This window comes from Acipenser ruthenus, chromosome 24 (assembly GCF_902713425.1).
Source record: "Acipenser ruthenus chromosome 24, fAciRut3.2 maternal haplotype, whole genome shotgun sequence".
NCBI lineage: Eukaryota > Metazoa > Chordata > Actinopteri > Acipenseriformes > Acipenseridae > Acipenser > Acipenser ruthenus.
This window is the reverse complement of record NC_081212.1, coordinates 27,994,005-28,010,906: the sequence shown is the minus strand read 5'-3', so window position 1 is coordinate 28,010,906 and position 16,902 is coordinate 27,994,005. Positions and strand designations below refer to the sequence as shown.

At 40.5% G+C, this 16,902-nt stretch overlaps 1 protein-coding gene across 3 annotated transcripts in view; it reads right to left on the bottom strand.

The window, feature by feature from the left end:
- Window positions 1-16,902, bottom strand: part of LOC117964261 (FERM domain-containing protein 5) — an 85,297-nt gene that overhangs the window by 28,835 nt on the left and 39,560 nt on the right. Inside the window, exon 1 of one of the 3 annotated variants that reach the window (XM_058999106.1) lies at window positions 14,086-14,156. The exons of the other annotated variants lie outside the window; for them this stretch is intronic. The gene's annotated coding sequence lies outside the window, so the exon portion shown is untranslated. Of the gene's footprint in view, window positions 1-14,085; window positions 14,157-16,902 lie in introns of those variants that run through there. 3 annotated transcript variants of the gene reach the window in all.

Here is a 16,902-nt window from a genome sequence, read left to right as displayed (position 1 = left end):
ATGAAGAAAAAAAAGGGACCATAGCTACTCAATTGGGTTCAAGCCGTCCTTCCTATGAATTTTTCTCACTTAAGAAACTATTTTTGCCAGGCTACAACATCAAGGCTCAACGCTAAATCAATGGAAAGATCCCATTCTTCTGAGCTTTGTTTTTCCTAGAAGAATCACCTTTCATTGCAATATAAAATGTAATGATTTAGTCTGCTGCTTTTCTTATTGAAATGAATTGTGAGCCTCTTTCCCCACGCTGATATTATCAGAGTGTTGCTTCCGAAGATGTTAGCAGCATTTCTGGAAGCCATTCCGTTTTAAGTTCATTTGTTCAATACCCCTAAATAGTTTGATTTATTTGGGGGAAGATGTCATCGTCAGTATTTTAATTAAAACACAAGAATGCATACAGCACAGCTGTTGCCTGTGGGGGGCCATATTTTCAAAGTGTTTACTCCAGTCTTTTAATAAACTCTCATTTCTTTAAAGGTGAATGTGTTGCTATTATTTAAGAAACCTTGAATTATATCACTTAGCTGCTTGGTTCTACATTGTAAAAATGAACAGTGGAGGAAATGCGGTGCTGCAATATGAATGAACCTTAGCCAATCTTATTTATACTGAACAGAACGGTAACCACTTTCTTCTCCAGACTACACAATTAGCTATAGAATCATGTTCAACCCCTGCTGGTAGAAAGTAGAGTCCGGTGGCTACAGATGGCACTTCCATCCCAAGACATCAGTCCATGGTTGAGGATGGACGGTAGGTGGCCAGAGCCTGGACGGTTAGGACATTGATTGAGAAGCTCACTCCCAGGGAGCGGGCGCCAGGAAAACAATGATTTGGAAGAGGTCCCAGGATCAATGCAGGGGTTTCTGCGGGGCAGAGTGCCAAGTGTCTAGGATGGTCACTCAACCTGAGCAAGGAGATTCGTCTGCTTGACAAACAGCAGGAAAACTGAGGGGCATTTTATGGGGACTGTCACATTAAGGATACTGGAGGAGTCTGTCCATGTTGGGCTCCAATTCAATTAACTTTTCAGCTGGTTAAAAGCATTTAGGAAATTAATGTTTGTGTAAAAAGTAAGTTATTCAGTTTATATAAGATTATATATATATATATAAAATCGTTTCTGAATTTACTCCACATGAATCTTATATAAACCGGATATTTATTGATATTAGGTTAGGAGTATATACTGCAAGTTCAAATAGAGAAACGGTTTGTAGGGATATGTAAGGGTCAATTACTGGTAAGCTTGTGCAGAACCCCATCACATAACCCCCTGCTCAAGAGGTAAAGCCATTTCCCAGCTTCATTCAGCTTACAATCTCTATCCAGGCTCTGATTAGGTATCCCACCTGTACCACCACATTTACTACTGTAACCTTGAACAGGGTTACACACCTTAAAATACAGGAGCAGCTCCCCAGTCAAGACATCCCTTAGCTTGTTCCATGTATGTATTTATCCACCTTGTGCTATCAAACCTATACAAAGTCAAGTTTTCTTTGCTAATCGAGTTTCCTAAAGTTTTCTATCATGTTCAGTGAGAGGCAACATCAAGCAGACTAATTGCATTAAATTGCAGCCTAAAAGCAGAAACGGTTAGAAAATTCAAATTGCAATGCAAATTAATATGTTTAAATGGGCACTACAAACAGAACCCTAAAGACAATATCCCTGGCAATGGTTTGTGTAATTATAATCTAATGAGCTTACTGAAATTGTCAGTGCTGGGTATTTATATAGAAGGGGCTATGTGACTTTCCATTAGAACTGGGCTGTTACTTAATCATAAAAAAAACCCCATATAATTACTGATGGATACAGACCGTGCTTCTTCAGCTAGCTTCACTCTCTAACCCTGGCTCTGAAGCTTTACTTCCACACTAATGTTCGTTATACCGAGAATGAAAAACACATCTCTGCTGTGATTGGGCTAGTCAGGAAAAACTGCCCTGGTGCTATATTGACAGATTCTGCCCTTTGAACAAAATCCCACTGCTGGAAAACTACAGTATAAAAAATAATCAAAGTGGAAGTTACTGAAGTTAACTTTAAACCCAAACAATCATCAGCTTGTCTTCAGCCATTCCCATACTTAACAACTGAAGACGTCATGCAGGTGAAAGACTTCTTACCATCCCTGCTAGCCTAAATATGGGTCATTGGGTACTCCGTGGAAAACATACTCTTCAGATAAACTGTTATTAAAAGAGATTCCTCTATGTTACGCAAACTGTCCAAATATTTCAATCTTAAAATAGCACTAAACCAAATCCAATGTCTTGATTGGTACGTCACAGTTAATCTAGTAAACAGAATCTACCCATCACAGCTACAATCAAATAAACTATAGAACTCCAGAATACTGAAATAAATGAAGGACTTGTCTAAGGGCAAAGACTTGCACAATCATTCATATTCCGAGTGTTTGCTGTTGGGAAATTGAGCTGAAGCAACAATATATTAGATCTGCAGGATATAGCTCTGGATATAAACAAAATGAATGTGCCCTGCACGCAGCACTGGGACAGCAATTCATATCTTTGATATCATGCATGCACCGTGGGGTATCACTTTCTGCCAGCGGCTCCCAGAGTATTCCTGCCATTCTTTCAGGGAGAGAAATCTATAAGGATTGTTCGATGCCCTAAAGCTCACAGCCCTGCTCCTGTAGCTCTAAGGATTATTATACAGTGCACATAATAGACATTGTCTGGGAGTATAAATAGAGCGGTTTCTGTGTTGGATATTGAAACCACAGGCCTTAGGCACCGGCAAGCACTCTTCTGAACAGCCACCTCTTTGTCATTCATCCTCAATGTCTCGTTACAAAGAAAACTGAGAATGGTCTGCATCTTCCCCCACTGGCTTCTATAAGGAGATAGTGATAGTTAATAGTTGGGCTAGCTAATACACTTCACTGGGTTAACTAGGTTGTTGAAATATTTGGGGTAATAAAATTGTACCTTTACTTTCTTCTTCTTCTTCTTCTTCTTCTTCTTCTTCTTCTTCTTCTGCTGCTGCTGCTAGGTTGTTATTCATTGGTGTTTTCTTCTGTAAAGTCTACATTTCCCCTGCATATACAAGCCTCTAGAATGAGAAAGCATTCTATTTCTTTGTGGACAGGAAGCAGCTTGTAACAGTTTATCTAATGAGCGTTCCCTTTGCAGTTATTGATTCGCAGGTATTGATTATATATTTGTCTGAATATTGATGTGAGAATTTAGTGTTTGGGGAATGGGCAATTGCTTTTGACCTTCTGGACAATTAGTTGGAAGCCTTTACTGTCTCCTGGCACATGCTTTTTCACTGTGTCTCCAGTGCACTGGAGTACCATCGTCTCCACCACCACCCACTGAAAGCCTCTTTCCCTAAGAAAGAAATGAAGGTGTATGCTTTCCATTATGGCGCGAGGTTCTGGGGGTCTGAGATAAAACATAGATATCATCCATTTACCTTTAATGATATTTCTGGCGGTATTCCAAGGAAGCACAAGGTTTTCCATCAGAGATTTCTTTAGCTTTTGTACAGAACCATCTATCATGTTTTAAAATGAAAATATATTTTTAGCTTCTTTGAAAACAGCACTTTTGAGAAAGTAAACTTATTACATTGTTTTGCTGCCTGCAGTACTGTAATACCAAATAGACCATCAAATGACAGCTAGTCAGTTGTTTGTTTGTTTTTTTCCCCAGTCCCCCTGAATTATACCTACACATGGCACATATACAGCATTGTGGTTCGGATTCCTATCATGTGCAGAGCTATTCGCTCAATATTCACAATCACAGCAGTTTCTGAGCAAGGTCACAGACATTTCTATGTTACCTCAAAAATCCAGCTCTAAAAGTACTCTGTCTGCATTCTAAACTGGCTACATCTGCAGCTACTGCTAGTCAAAGATCACTTGAATGTGACTACTGTACCCTAGGCCTGTAGTATGTACTGTATGTGTGTGCATGTACTGTGTGTGTGTGTGTGTGTGTGCGTGTGTGTATGTGTGTGTCCATACGTGTCTTTCCTTCAGCTCTGTTAGTCAAGACAATCTGATAAACAACCGGCACTGATGCCAGAACTCGGGTACGTTTACCTTCAAGTGTTCGCTAAGTATACCTGAAATTGTTTTTCCCCTTGGAAGGGAAAACATTTTAAAATGATGGATATAATTGCAAGGCTATAAATGCAGTTAAAAATAATTTATGTTGTGATGAAAAAACCTGCAATGCTACCAGTCACTGCTTATTTACTGTTGGGGAAAGAATAATGGCAAACAGTGGCACTCCATTTAAAGGCTTCATCATGACAGTTTATTAGAGATGTCACCGACACATCAGGAAGTTAATTCCCCAGGGAGGCAGTCTCCGCTCGGCGTCCGTGAACTAGGCTTGGAAATGCTTGAACGGGTTAGTGTGAGAGGACTGGAGCAAGGTGAAGTAATGCCCACCTCCAACACACCAGTACCACTGCCACTGAGAACATACACAGATCACTAACCCTAACCCTAACCCTACCCCTACCCCTCCAACACACAACAGTACCACTGCCACTGAGCACATACACAGATCACTAACCCTAACCCTAACCCTAACCCTACCCCTCCAACACACAACAGTACCACTGCCACTGAGCACATACACAGATCAGGGAATGTCAAAATGTCTTACTACACTTTGCTATGCTCTTACCATGGGATACCACAGTAAACTGTAAGGGCAGAGATACCTGTAACTACTTGTAACTGCAGGTTATTTTATTTCTACCAACGCTTGACCTCCAATCAAACCAGGAGTCTCTACTGAATGATATTGATTGAGTTGTTAACCCTTTAACTCCAGGAGTAGAGAAAAGCACTGGAAGGGGGGATTTTATACCAAAGCTTTCTTAGGTTTTTAATGGAAAATGCTTTTTTTTGGGGGGGGGGGGTTCTTGCCTGCTATGCAAGATGGATCAGAACACTCAAAAGAACCCTCATGCCATGCCTTCCACATATGCCAATTGTTTCTAAGGGAGAACGCACTTCTGGCTACCCTAGTCACAATAACTGAGATCCTCCCACTGTGAAATCACCAGGGAGACCTGAGGATTCCCAGATACTGCACGGTGCCATGAAGTTTACAAACACAGACAGAGCACACTGAGTATCTAGGTCATCCACAGAGTGTAAGAATAGAATACAGTATGGATTCACCCCAGAAATACAATACAAGCTTTCCAAGCACCTGATCAGACCGAGCACAGCACAGGAGCAGCCCTCTGGCTCACGTGCAGGAGACACAGCAGCGAGAGGGGCTGTCTAATTGTGCAATTACCCCGTATCATCTAATAGAATGATACGCAACATTAGGAACAAATAGCATTTCACCTGATATAGATATTTTTATGACCACCGATTAATTTTTTTATTACCTAATTTTTCCTTTTTTTTCTTTCTTATAATTCCCTCAGTGTTACTGCGTGATCATCACATGCTGCATGAGTGACATTTAATCTTGAACAAAACTAGATTCTGTGCGTTCATCAAACCCAACACCAGCCAGATAACCAACAGACCAACCAACCAACCAACAAAGAGCAGGATCACCTGATACACTTCAGTGTAAAGAGCAGGCTTGCCCTTGAAGATCACCAATAAATATCATCTGCAAGACTGTTTTAAATAATTCATATTGTAGAGATTGCGAGCCCCAGGAGCTTCCATTAGTGTGATAACACACGACTGAAATGCCGCACGCACAAGAGAGGCAAATTGAGGCCAAATAGCTTTCTTCATTTTCATGGCTGGGCTCATAAATTGTAAGCGATCTCACCAAGGTTAGAAAAACAATCCCGCCACAGCGAGGACAGCGGGCCGAGATGGGAAGGGAGCGCCAGGGAATTCCCCTCGGAGAGAGAAGAGGCTGAATCCATTGAGAAGAACTAGTCACAGTGGCTTGTGGAAGCCATACACCACAGCAGCAACCAGTCTTGCATCAGGTCTCACCTCCTGCTGTAATACCAACCAACCAGCATAATACCAGCGCTGTGTGCTGAAGAATACTTTAGGTGGGAGCACACAACGTCCCTTAAAAGGGATACTAATGGTAGCTCCCACTCTTCTCTTGAATTTGTAATGAATTATCTCACAGTTTGCTGATTAATATTTGGCAGTTGAATGAGTATCAACAGAATGGCTTAAGGCTAGAGTTGGGGTTACGGTTAGAGTTGGGGTTAGGGCTAGAGTTGGGGGTTAGAGTTAGGGTTAGAGTTGGGGTTGGGGTTGGGGGTTAGGGGTTAAGGTTGGGGTTGGGGTTGGGGTTGGGGTTAGGATTAGATTTTGGATTTTAATATTCAAAAATGATTTGTCTTGTCTTCTGGAGGTAAGCTAGTCTTATATGATGATTTGAAAAAATGGTTTTGGTGGCACTCCTAGAAGACTGCAGTGTTTCACTTTAGGATCTAAATGTGGCACTCCCTGACAGATATAAACAAAATGGTGTCTGTACAAAAACAGTGGGCTGTGCAATGAAAACAAAAGAAAGCCAGTGTAGCATACATCAAAGCCGGGAAATGCCACCACTGTGCACTGTGCACAGCCCTTTACCATTTATTACAAGATGAATTCATGGTATAGAGCCTGTCTGCTCTGCAGCATCAGGTTGAGTGTTCTTTCAAGTATCTGACATTTAAAATGTGATTACAGGTGCAGGGCTAATAGACGTTACAGAAGGGGAGGGGGGTCAGCTATCCTGCTCAAAGCTGTATTGTTGACCTTCCATACATTCTGTTTCGAGTGAGTCTCAATATTACTGTGCATCAAAAGTAGTACGTTTTTCTGACAAAAAAAGTTTTTAAGTTCCTATCAAGGAATGCTTGGACAACGGTGGAGGATGGAATATGTTTAAGTTTTTTTTTATAATCCTTTTTTTCTTTGCAAACCATTGGATCTTAAAGTCTGAAGAAATAACACATTTAAACCAACCCTCCACTCCATCACACACACACAAACTAACACTGCATGATCATTTGAACACCTCAAGGGTTATTTTGGCTGCAGCTAGAATACAGAACAAACTACAATAAACTCACTGTACTGCCCTGTAACTATAAAGGGAAAGATTTTCCCAGTCTGCTACATGGAGAATGCAACAGGCTTGGCAGAGTTTACTTTGTAAACATGGAGGATGATGAAACATGAGAGGATCCCTTTCTGCTCTGTGAGGCACACAATTGTTTGTTTAATTCCCTGAATTGTTATATTGCTGGAATTAATGTACACCCGCATGCAGTATGTTTCCAAGATGAACTTGTAGTTTCACGGAATCAAGTCATTGAAAGTAATTTGTGTACCCCTGTAACTGGGGTTTGATGACAACTGAAAATCCATCATCACATCAGCATGGTGGGAAATGTATATAGAAAGTATGAGCCCTAATCCCAACAACACAATAAATACCAATGCTTATTCTCCCTTTTCAAAGTTTCCCATGGCACATTTACACTGCAATTTTGCAGTTTGCTTTCCTTTTGACATGCTTATAATGTACCACACACTTGTTTTATGATGGGTAACCATGCTTTACCATATGCATCTGTGTTCTTACTGTGCTTCGCTGCACTCTGCAATGCTTTTAGCAACGTACTGGTCAGGTTATTGGTCATGGTTAAGACGAATGACAAATGTCATTATTATTTCAGGTAAAGCACTATCAAATGGAAGCAAAACAACACATACCGTACAGTAAAACAAGTTGAAATGGGCGTCTTTGTCATGAACAATCAGAGCCTATTCGTTCTGAACACTGAACAGTGCATGGTTGTCTTGTTTAATACTGTAGAATTTGCGTGTTGCTTCTTGGAAAAAAAGCATAAGCCCACGGCAGAGTCAGGGACCTATTTCTGTGCAGAAAAACACATTTTAATTCTGTGTTTTGTAACTTTCTGTGACAGGAAAGAGCCAGTGCACTAACATGCTTGCAAGGGAGACCCAAGGACATGTTTATTGGAGGGGACAAAATGACATCATCTTTACCCTTCAGACTCTGAGGAGCGGTACTTTTTGTTTGTTGCTTTATTGTTTCATTCTCCTGCACTGCAATCATGCTTTCTCGGCTTGCCAAGGACAAGGTTAGTCTACTTGAAGATTCCACAGACTCTCCGGACACACTAGCTTATCGAATCCAGCAGGGATGGGATCTCAGGTGATGTCAATAGTGCCACAGAGCAGCTCCAAACATCAGGAACGCGGGAAAAAGCACCTTATCAAACGAGGGAAGAGTCTCGGAAATCAGGCTCATCGCATCAGCTTAGCTTCCCGAGATTACAATGCAGGGTGCTGCTGTAAGGTTACAGTCTTATTCAGGACACTGCTTGAGCAAAACCGCCTCTATTCTTGTCATTTATGCTTACAATCTCAAGAAGGAGCCATGATAACTGCATTTACAAAAGCTGCCTATCTGGGTGTTTACTTTCAAAGGTTTTCAAAAATCAGTATTATTTTTCATTTCTGATTGATTCATTTGAAATGGAGAGCCAACAAACTTTGGAGTATTTAGTTAAAAAAAAACAAAAAAAACACAACAACTATGTTAACCAGATTTAACTTTATATACAACATTATAATACAGTTAGCTTTAATTAAATACACTTTTAGAGGCCAGAGTGAAGTAGCCATTCCATAATAAAATGCGTGACATGTTATTTCAGATGAGAGTATGCCCAGTGTCAGCGCTGTCTTATTTCTAATGACTCTTTAGCTGTTAATTCTGCCAGGCTGAGGGAGTTAGGAGACTGATGATGCCTTCGTATCTGTATTCTGTAACAGCACCTAGCAGCCCCTACGCAGCTAAGTCCTGTAATCAATGCGTGTCACCTCACCAAGCTGGCAATTATGCAGATGACAAACGCAAGCAGTCTGCCTTCAGGCACTCTCATCTCCCCAGACTATTCCAGCCAACAATGAATCCTTCAAGCTCTTTACTCCACACATAACAACCAATAAAGCCGTCAGGATCAAGACCCAATACTCAACGGCCGCCACAGCAGGCTGCAGCGACGGGCTCTTTCCAAATTCAATGGAACCGTTTGCGTCATTCCGTGAGCCGCATTTTCAACTGCTGTCTGGAAGATATACGCTTGTCAGAGTCCCACCTTATGGTTTTTTGAGCTAGGGGGCAGAATTCCATCTGGGATGGAATATAAACCCGCAGGCTTTACTTAAACAAAGCACAGCTTGGAAATGCTACACTGGGTGGCCCATGATCATTTTTAATTCTTACAGATCACATGGGCCAATTTAATAAGCGTAAACAGTATATACCACAAACACTGAACAACATGGAACATAGGACACTCACGCAGCAGTCAGACATGCTTACCACAGGACACAAAGCCATGTTTAAAGCAATGGTTGAACAGACTTTGTAAATGAGCTCCTGTACTTGCATTAGTTCCTGCCCCTATTAATCCAACATAAAAGCACAACTACCCAGCATACCTTACCGAAAGACATCCACATGAAAGCAAAAATGGGGTGCCTGGTTTCAATGAGGTGCTACACTTTGCTGTTCATTGTAAGAAAAGAAAAAAGACCCACTCTCCTCAATAACTTCCTGGAACATTAGCCACAAGACCTGGCTCACTGCCGAACAAAAAGAGTCCAGAGTGCTGGCATGAATACAGCTTTCTGTTTCCTGGTATCTTAGTATGACAGAGCGGCAGTCTTGCACAGTACACAGACCTGCCACACTCCTGGCTGCGGGTTCACATTCCCATTTAGAGCAGTCTGTTTCCAGTCTGTCTTGCAGTTCATTACAATGTACTTTGTTAGGCTAACTCCCCTGGCAATTGTTTGCATCACAGGGCTCTAATGAACACACCATCCAAAACAGTATAGAGTGCCAAGCTGGGGGGTATGCAACTGTGCCTCCAATCTGAACCAAGCCTTTGCCTTAAAGGAGGTTGTTTTGAAGGGCTGTTAACCGACCTGTGTTGTTTTTTAACTGTGTTGTCTCTCCCATGTGTTATTCTGTTCATACCTCACTCTTAACCTGCTCTTGACTGAGCTGCAGTGATAACCTGCTGGGCTTATCCTTCACAGTACTCTATCATCTCAACATCAGTGTAGCGAGCAGGAGGGAATTTTTATTTTTAACAAACTGTAGTATTTGAGCAAATCAAAAGGAGTCTACACTCCTAAATAGCAGTGTATATCTGTCTAACTGCAGGTGTCATAACTGCAGTGATCAATGTAGTGTAACAGCTACACGATGCGGTCTCCTTACAGCAAGCTGTAACTGCTGATTGAAAATGCTGTGCTTTAAGTACAGTGTTTGAATAATAAAGAGCTTTAGCTGGGCTCCATTCAGGTACTTTATAACATTCTTTCTACACGATTTCAAGCACACAAACATGTAACACGTAGTAATCTTTTACTTCAAAATTGAAATCCGGTTAATATTGTCAGTTGGTTTTGTAACTATGCAGGACTGAACAGTTCAATCTACCAGAATCTGCCAGAACTTCACAAAATGATAAGGCACAGTAAGTGAAGCAGACAGACGTTTAGGACGTGCCTTCACCAGTTATCATACTGATCACCCTCTTGTGTACCCAGCCAAATGAAAAGTTCAAATATAATACTGTAGAACTTCAGAATGAAGTAAGTTCAAAAGGAACGGGTTGATTTTCGAATGGCTCAGGTAATGTGATTCATGTAAGCGGTACATCCAATATTGGTCCAATATATAATAGAGTTGTAAAAGGCTGTCACCAGGGTATTGATTGATCCGCGGTTAGACTTCTGGACTTTATTAACAGCTCAGGATTGCTGTGAAGAGGGATAATGGTTTAGCACTATCTAAAATAAACAGCTGTTTCAAAGTGAACTCGCTTTCATAAAATAATCCAATAACTACATTCATCTTTCAGGTCTTTTTAATTATCTATTATATTTACGTTCATTTTTTTGTGCACGTTTTGCTGTTTTGGGTCTTATTTACTTTAAACCTAAAGAGTTTAGCTTGCCTCTAGCTGAAATGCAACTGTAGAAAAATAATAATGATGTCGGGCTATCTGAATAAACCTGATTCAACGTTCTGCAGAAAACATTCTGCATTTCGGTATACCGGTATAGAGGCATGGCAGCTGGAGTCACAAAAACAAACAAACCTCCCATCTGTCACTCACTTCCAGCTCATGCTTTCTTCTTCAAAGACTTTCTGAAAGAGAGGCTGTCTTTAAAAAGTCATTGTTTTTCAAACAGTTTTCCATTGCAATTTACAGAAATATATTATTACATCTGAATAAATGTATCCTCTTTACAAACTTTCCCCCAACCATATAGAAACCACCCTTGTAGAATGTGCAGCTTTTACACAGAACACATACTGTAGCCTTTTATTGTTGCTTAGGCAAGCATGGTGGCAACCATAGAGAAGTATACTGTCAGTTAGAAAGGAGTCTTCTCTAAAAAAAGGTGCAATCATATGCAATCAAAAAGAAAGAAGTCATTGAGTAAATATGTTATATTGGAGATGGTCTAGACGAAGGTCAGTGAGGCGAGTCCTGTATTGTTTATTTTGACGACCGTTAAGTTTCGGATGTGGGTGGTACAGGATTGCTAAAGGGATGACCTGAAGTAAAAAAATAATTGCTTAAAAAACCCCGAAAAGGGTTTTCAAGCATTTGTGAAACAGCCCAGCAGAGGAAAGCAGCAGCGCCCCTCCCAGTTCAGCCACTGGTCCAAGCCAAGACTTAGACTCCTCCCAACAGCCAGCAAGCAGAGCGAATCCTTCCTCTGTTTAATGACAAGTCCGCTTGTTTGCGGTTATATGTATCACAGAACAGCTATGAGGGTTATCCTGGCTAAGGCATCCATCATTGCTGACTTCAAGGACTTCCAGCGTAGTACTGTCATTTTCCACGGCCTAAACCGAGTGAGAAATTCATTTTGTGAAACTTAAAACTTAAAGACTAAAAGACTAGAAAAGATAAACAAATACATATTTTTTTTAAATCCTCAAATTCAGAAAAGTAATTGAACTCTTATTATAAGAAACATTAGTTTGGTGATGCACTCCTTTAACGCTTACTGTATATTTGTACGGACACCACTAGAGTTACAGCATGTCTATTGATTTCAGTGGGAGATACTTTGCCCTGTGGAGTCGTATTGCTTCATTGTGGCCCTGTGTAAAGTACCTCCAGGAGGGTACAGTATACTGTGTATTTTCTATATTATATAACACTGAGGTACAGTAGGTACATATAAATTAGGAGGGCCAGTTTTATAAGAGACCTAAAAAAATCAGCTCTTTTCCAAGTACCAGGCTGTGACCAAACTGCAACCAGACAACTTATGAAGAACCAAGTGTCTTTATTCTGGTGATAAGGTGACTATGCTGATGACAGCTAATGTAAAAAGGGTTATGGTTCCTTTAACAAAAAAACATTTTTCAGACTGTTTTAAGGAGTCTTTAAAAACGTTCTGTGAATATGTCCCATCGAATCTTACAATATTTTTTAGGAAAAGAAAACAGAGTGGCCTCTCCTTAACAGGAGACAATTATTTCTGGAGATGAAAACCGCACTGGCTTTACACCAAGCCACTTCTATTTATATTTTTCATCTTGGTGAAATTATCTTGTTGATCGCGCACAAAAAGGATTTTGTGCTTTGAGTTTAGCAGCTCTCTTTGATAACAACCGAGGGACATTTGCACCGAGTCGTTAAACCCTAAGAGACAAGGCTGGCTTGTGAATATGAAACACGGTTTGTCAGATGCTTCAGAACATTAGGCCTCCTTCTAATCAGCTGTCTTGTCGGCTTAGCATGCAATGTTCAGACCGGTGGAAAACTATAGCAACTTCTTTAACGGGAAAAGAAAAAAAGGAAAATTAAAAAACATGTTAAAAGCTAGCATGGTATGGAATATATCTATGCTTATAGGTGACCTGTACTTTAAATTGTTGAACTATAATTACTAAAAACGGACTGACAACACACACGCAAAAACCCAGTAAATAGTGCCTCAACAAACCTGTCCAGATTCAGGTCTGACGCCAGGATGGATCTAGGTCACTTGTCTATTCTTATCCCCACGATGGGCAAATCGTGTCACTTCAATTTTCTAATAGACAATCTTATGACAAGATGTATTCACCTGACTTCAGGCACTAACTGCATACTAAGACTAGGGGTAGGCTGCAATCATTTTGTTCCATTATGTGAGCGTGCAAAAATATGTCAGACAAAGACTGAGAGGACTACCATGAGTGCACTTCCTGAGTTGATGAAAGGGGAAGCGTCTTATACTTTGTTCTGTTAATGACGGAATCTGACTCTTCATAGAGTGTTTTCTGGGAGTCGTACAGTGCAGATAGAACTTTTTATATAAGATTATAAATGGCTTTCCGATACTTGCTGATAATAGCAGTGTTTGGGAAGATGGTAGGTTCCATCAGCCGCCTGCCATCAGTCTCCCTGCAGCATCAAACCTGAGAAATGTTTGGACTAAGCACATTTTCTAGACGTGTTTCAAAAGTCATTAATACCAAGTATCGTTGCAAGGTAACGGTTTCCTGGATCGACTCCTTCTAAAACACTATAATGCAGAGACGATGAATTGTGCATGCTCTGTACAAAGTACCCGCTGTCAAACCTGAGCCTTCTGCATTGGGGGTGTCAGCCTCTATCCTGCTTGCTGCAGAATACCCTTTTTTATTGGCTACTGCTAATAAATAAAATTGCCTGGACAGATAATCTTAATTAGTAAAATGTACCCATTAATGGCAGTTCGCTCAAAACATTAAAAGAATGCAGCTAGAATGTTCCTGAAATTCCACCCTGAATTGTATCTATTCCAACAGTGACTGTTTTCTTTCATCTCAAATTCGAAATCATATTTTCAGCCTCTGTAAAGTGAATAGACTTTGCCTGCTTTGGATGGTGTTTATAATTTTAGATTAGAAAGAGGAAAAAAAGCAGGGATCAGACAGCCTTTAAATAACAATGCTGCTGAGGATTTTGCCTTAACAAAAACAAAACAAATTATTTTTAACAAACAATATGCAGTCAACTTTTAGTTACTTTTTGGCAGCAACTCACTTCACTCCTTCTTAAGCCCCAGCTCCAGCTCCAGCTCCAGCTCCAGCTCCAGCTCCAGCTCCAGCTCCAGCCCCAGCCCCAGCCCCAGCCCCAGCCCCAGCCCCAGCCCCAGCCTCTACAAGACTGAACATACAGCCCAGTTGCAGCCTTTTATACACACCTGCTTCATTTAAACTAAACTGAATAATGAATTAATTGGACCACTAATCATGGCCCACAGTTTTCTCAATTCTATCCACATTCTCACAAGAAAATTAAGTATCTTAAACAAGGCACAAACTTAACCATTTCCCAGGTTTAGAACACACATTCACCCAAAACCACTGAACATACATACCAAAATTAAAGGAAGTGAATATGAAAATAAAGAGAATACTGTTATTGATTTAGGTGGTATAATTATTGTGTGCTGCAGAACATGGGCGTGGAATTTGGAAGCGGTTTTTGCAAGTGGATGACTCACTTCATTCGAGTTCTCGCTCCTCACAGCCCCCTTGTTGATTTACTTTGGCATGTATGAATGTTTGTGGTAATGAGGCAGGAAGGCTCACTATTCACTGGTAGAGATCTCATTCAAGTGTTTTACTTCTTAATCGAATGCCCAGGAGTTATTTTACAAAACAGTTAAGTTCTCTGACGGGCAATCTAATGCCACTGCGTTTTAAGAGATTCATGGTGGTAGAATTTCAAACTTAAGCAAATGTTTCTGTAAGGGGTTGTACTTTCACTTCCCGCACATTCTAGGAATCAAGTGAATGTTTTACGTGTTTAAACACTGGTACAGATATTTCTGAAGTGATTAACGTCTTTGCAGCTCTTCAAAATATCACCTTGTAGACCTCACGGGCATGCAGTTTTAATTGAGGTCTTTGTGAATTTTAGCATAGCTCACTCTGCTAACCTGTGGTCAAATGCTGTAAAGGGAGGACATTCTGCATAAGATAAGTGGAGCCACAGAAAAAACTTGTGTATTGTTTTCCTAATTGAAAATGTAATTTGCTGTCACTAATGAACCAAAAGACTGCATCATGCCATTCAATAATTCCAATCTGTCCTTATTAGAAATGCAATTCAAGGAACCCTGCTGACTCAGTCCGCGCTCTCAAAGTGTTTCACAATAATTGCACACGTTGCAGATCCAGGAGGGGAAAAAAATCCTCGTTATTGTTTTGGCACACACTGGTAGCAGAACACAGCAGTCCCTGTCACCAAGTGGCCATTGAAACGAATGAGAGAGCAGTGGGATGTGATCTCCAGGGAAAACTGCAGCCGAAAATGCCAACCTAATGCATGGGACCCAAGGGATATTCTCAGACTGCAGCAATGTTTCCATTCCCTGCATTGTGAGTAAAGTATATTTTCCGTATCAACAGCTTATCAATGCATAGTATTCGATAGTACACCATACTGAATGGCAATGGCTAATGACAATGGATTCTTCAAATATCTCTGGCTGTTAAAGACTGCAGATGTGTTACCCCAGTATAGTTTCCTATAAAGAACAGAGTGTGTAGCACAGTATGCAGTAGGATACTAGTTTTGTATTATTTTTTCAGGGATGTTATATTCTGAAAGTGAGACGGCAATAGACAGAAGATGATCCTAGTCTGTCAATGCAATTTCAATGAGAGTTTCAAGATACATGAAGTCTAGCCACCAGAACAATTAGATCACGTTACCGTAGTATTTGGAAGATTCTAGTTCTTAGGTTTACAAAAAAAACAAAAAGCATGGCCAAATTTATTAGAATTATAGAGAGCCATGCTTTCACCCCCAAGGTCACTTAATAAACAATTGCATTAGTTGAGATTACATTTGTCTCATGCTTCCCCAAAGCAAAGCAGGGATCGGGACTACATTATGCACACTGAAACAGGATTTAGTATTCGTAGCTCAATGGTAATAATGCAGGTTGAAATTTACTACTTGGGGCTGTATTCACAATGTGTTTGTTTTCTGGAAGATGCATATCAATGCAATACATTAAGTGGCGTGCGAATGCTTTATAAACATGACTCTTGGGCTTCTGGATTTCTCTAAACTCATAAGACACTGGAGCACATTTCATAGCATTATCTATGCGCTATTTTGCTCTGAAACATAAAAAAATAACATTAAATTATTTATTTTTGTATAAAAAAACAAAACAAAGACTGCAAACAGGTGGATCGGCCCTCACTGTCACTTAGAAAAAAAACATTCATAAATGAATTAAATGGAGCTCAGAAACTTGTATTGATCAGCTGACAAATTCTATCAAAAAGGTTTAATTAGGTACAAAATGCAACAAAACTCAAAAAGCATCATGATTATTTCTTCTTGCTGATTTTCTTCCACACAGAAACGCTTGTTAGGAATATGACGGCACGCTCAGCTGCCGGCACTGAATTGCTGTACTGATTGTATCAAACATGTGGCCTAGTTTGAAAATAATGCTGAATGAAACTTGTTTCACACAGCGGAACAAGTATGAACTTATTGGCATGGAGTCCTAAAAAAAAGTATTTCCTGGGCCAAGTCTCTTAAAAACACAAGAGAGAAAATACACCGTCAATCAATCTGTGCGCAATAGAACAGCACACAGTAACACTTACGGGGGGGGGGGGGGGGGGGGCTGGTAAAGCACTGGAAGTAACCCCAACGCTAGTGCTTATTGGGGTCTGTGAAACTAAAGCTAAAGCCACATTGTTTTCTTTCTTGCATGGATCATTTTGCTCCACTGGAATTCACTATGAATGAGTGTTCTTTTAAAAAATGATCTTCACGACTAGAACTCGTCTGCCTCTTTGCATCCCAGGGTCCTCTGCACTAAAGCTA